Here is a 4,442-nt window from a genome sequence, read left to right as displayed (position 1 = left end):
AGTGAGACAAATGGAGGAAGATTTCTTGAAACTAGAGCAAGGAAATGGAACAGTTCGGGAGTATACTAAAAGATTCATTGAATACTCTTGTTTTGCTGAACATTATGTTTCGACTAAATCTAGGAAAATAGAGAAGTATATCTGGGGTTTGAAACCCTCAATTAGAGAATTTGTTATTGCTATGAACCCCAATACCTTTCCATTAACAGTAGATGCAGCTGAGGTGACCGAACGAAATAAGAATAGACAATCAGGAGGAAAGGTTGTGGAGAAAAGAAAATGGGAGGGACCTTCATCTTTTCGAGGGCCGAAAACTGTTAGATATGATAACAGATCTGAGCAGAAGATTAGTGAGAAAGTCTGCTCACATTGCCGACAAATTCATTAGGGTGAATGTAAGATGGACCCAAGGAAATGTTATAAGTGCGGCGAAGCAGGCCATCTGTCTAGAAACTGCCGAGCTAACAGAAGATGTTTTAATTGCAATTCTTCGGATCATATTCGACCGAATTGTCCATTGTTAAGAACTCCGCAGTTAACAATGGGGAGTAATGCGTCGGGTACACGGGGAAGACCTACTGCGAATAGAGGAGGGCAAGGTGGGGCGCGGGGACGATCCTTCCAAATGACTAAAAACGAGGTAGACGCATCACCGGATGTAGTAACAGGTATATTCCTTCTGAATTCAATACGTGCTAAGGTGTTATTTGACTTTGGTGCAAACTTTTCATTTGTATCACTATTGTTTGCTCAAATTGCATATCTGAATTCTGTGCTACTTGATGATAAATTAATAGTTGATACTGCTAATAGTCAGGAAACTGTTACTAGTGTGTTCAATAACTGTATTATTGTTATTGAGGATTGTGAACTTCCAATCCGGTTATTTCCCATGCCAATGAAAGAATTTGACGTAGTAGTGGGTATGGACTGGTTGGCAAAGTATCAGGCTAGTATTGTTTGTAATAAAAAAATAATCAGAATTATTCTGCCAGACCAGAGAAGAGTTGTTATTTATGGTGATCGTCAGAATCATCATACTAGTATTTTGTCAGTAATGAAAGCCCAGAAAAGTATTCGAAAGAAGTGCCAAGGATGTTTGGCATGTGTAATTGACTTAAAGAAAGAAAAGAGAAAATAAGAATCGATTCCGATTGTTAGTGAATATCCAGAAGTCTTTCCAGAAGACTTATCTGGATTACCACCAGATAGAGTCATTGAGTTCCGAATTGATTTAGTACCAGGAGCTGTACCAGTAGCAAAGGCGCCGTATCGTTTAGCTCCATCTGAATTGAAAGAACTGGTTGCATAGTTGAAAGATTTACCTGATAAGGGGTTTATTAGGCCTAGCACTTCACCTTGGGGGGCTCCGGTCTTATTTGTTAAAAAGAAGGATGGGTCTATGCGAATGTGTATAGACTATCGTGAACTGAATAAGTTAACAATAAAAAACAAGTATCTTTTACCGAGGATTGATGACTTGTTCGACCAATTGGTGGGAGCAAGTTATTTCTCAAAGATTGATTTAAGATCAGGGTATCATCAGCTCAAGGTCAGGGAAGAAGATGTTGCTACAACAGCATTCAGAACAAGGTACGGGCATCACGAATTCTTAGTTATGCCATTCGGTCTAACTAATGCGCCTGCAACCTTTATGGATTTGATGAATAGGGTATGTAAGGAATATCTTGATAAATTTGTTATTGTATTTATCGATGATATTCTTATATACTCTAAGACTGAAGAAGAACATACAAAACATCTTCGTCTGATATTGGAATTGTTGAAAAGAGAAAAGTTGTATGTTAAATTGTCCAAGTGTGAGTTCTGGTTAAGAGAAGTTCAATTCCTGGGTCACGTCATTTCAGAATCAGGGGTAAAGGTTGATCCAATAAAAATAGAAGCAGTTGAAAAATGGGAAGCTCCAAAGACTCCGTCTAAAGTCCGTAGCTTTTTGAATTTGGCGGGTTACTACCGTAAGTTTATTCAGGTCTTTTCTAAAATAGTTGTGCCATTAACCAAATTGACTCGAAAGAATGACAAGTTCCAGTGGGAAAAAGAACAACAAGAAGCTTTCCAACTATTAAAGGATCATCTTTGTAGCGCACCAATATTGACTCTACCAGATGGATCCGAAGACTTTATGGTTTATAGCAATGCTTCAAAGTTAGGGTTGGGATGCGTTCTAATGCAAAGAGGAAAAGTGATTTCTTATGCGTCAAGACAATTGAAAGATCATGAGAAGCAGTATCCAACTCATGACATGGAATTAGCTGCAGTGGTATTTGCTTTGAAAATCTGGAGACACTATCTTCTGGGAACGAAATATCAGATTTATACTGACCATAAAAGTTTACAACATTTGTTCAACCAGAAAGATTTGAATATGCGACAGCGTCGGTGGATTGAGTTAGTTAATGATTATGATTGTGAAATTCTTTACCACCCAGGAAAAGCTAACGTGGTGGCTKATGCTTTGAGCAGGAAGGAAAAGAGTGGAACCATTAAAACTGTAGCCATGAGAATGAATTTGATCCCTGATATTCGTAAGAAAATTCAAAAGTGTCAACAAGAAGTTGTGAAAGAAGAATTTGTTAAAACAGAAAAGTTGGGTAAGATGATCTCAACCTTGGAACAGAATGATGAAGGACTAATGTGCTTTCAAGGGCGAATTTGGGTACCATATTTTAGAGATATCTGAAGTATGATATTAAATAAAAGTCATAAATCCCGATACTCTATCCATCCAGGCACCAATAAAATGTACGAAGATTTAAAACCTTTTTATTGGTGGCCAGGATTGAAAAGAGACATAGCTCGATATTTAGAACAATGTCTGACATGTATACAGGTTAAGATTGAACATCCAAAACCGTACTGAAGCCTCCAATCCTTGGAAATACCTGTATGAAAATGGGATCACATTACCATGGATTTTGTTATGAAGTTACCACGAACTCCAAAGGGGTATGACGCGATTTGGGTAGTTGTGGATCGTTTGTCTAAATCTGCACATTTTCTACCAATGAGAGAGAAATATTCTTTAGAAAAGCTAGCGCAGATTTACATCAAAGAAATTGTTACCAGACACGGTGTTCCTTTGTCTATTATCTCTGATAGAGATAGTCGGTTTACTTCCAAGTTCTGGGAAGGACAACAGAAAGCTTTGGGATCTGAAATTCGGTTAAGTACAGCTTATCATCCGCAAACAGATGGGCAGAGTGAAAGAACTATTCAGACTCTCGAAGATATATTGAGAAGTTGTATTATTGATTTCAGGGGATCGTGGGAAGATCACTTGCTATTAATAGAGTTTGCGTATAACAATAGTTACCATTCCAGTATCCAAGCAGCACCATATGAAGTTTTGTATGGACGTAAATGTCGAACGCCGTTATGTTGGAATGAAGTGGGTGAAAAACAACTGACAGGTTCTGAAATTGTCCAAGAAACTTCTAAAAAGATTGAACAGATTCGTGAAAGAATCAAAACAGCACAAGATCGCCAGAAAAGTTATGCAGATAATCGTCGAAAGCCAATTGAGTTTGGTATAGGTGATTTTGTGATGTTAAAAGTTTCGCCATAGAAAGGTGTTATCAGATTTGGGAAGAAAGGAAAGCTCAGTCCAAGGTATGTGGGGCCGTTCAGTATATGTAAGCGAATTGGGCCAGTAGCATATCAGTTAGAGCTGTCAGAAGAGTTGATTCTGATTCACAACACTTTCCATGTGTTAAATTTACGGAAATGTTTGGCAGATCCGAATTTAGCTATACCGTTACTAGAGATTCAATTAGACAGTAAGCTGAATTTTGTGGAAACACCGGAAGCCGTAATCGACAGAAAGATCAGGGTGTTGAGAAACAAAGAAATAAATCTGGTTAAAATTCAGTGGAAGTTTCACAAAGGACCGGAAGCAACATGGGAATTGGAATCAAAGATGAAATCAGAATACCCATGGCTCTTTGATTAAAAGAATTCCGAGACGAAATTCTTTTGAGGGGTGGATAATGTGATAACCGGATTCTGATTATCACCCAAGGTAAATAATATGTGATTATCTGATTAAGTGATTCCGTGACAGCATGATAAATTATTTGATCATGCTAGTATATGAAATTATATGCATAATATGGATGCATGTATGAGATTGTATGTGTCAGTGTGTGTGTGTGTAAAATTATATATGTATATATAGAATTATATATATATATATATATGCATACATGCATGTTATATGAGTACATGTATGTGTGTACATGCATGTGCATGAGAGTTTTTGTGAGAAAAGGGGCTGTTAGCCGACTTTCCCTAAAAGGAAAGTACAAAAGGAGGGCTTAGCCTCCATTCTCTTCTTCTTGCCTTTTTAGAAAGATTGTGCGATTTAAAGAAGAGAGTTGACCGGATTGCAAGATCAAGCTGATTTCAAGTATTTGATTTCAAAA

This window comes from Cynara cardunculus (assembly GCF_001531365.2).
Source record: "Cynara cardunculus var. scolymus isolate 2C chromosome LG 7, CcrdV1, whole genome shotgun sequence".
NCBI lineage: Eukaryota > Viridiplantae > Streptophyta > Magnoliopsida > Asterales > Asteraceae > Cynara > Cynara cardunculus.
This window is presented reverse-complemented; position numbering follows the sequence as displayed.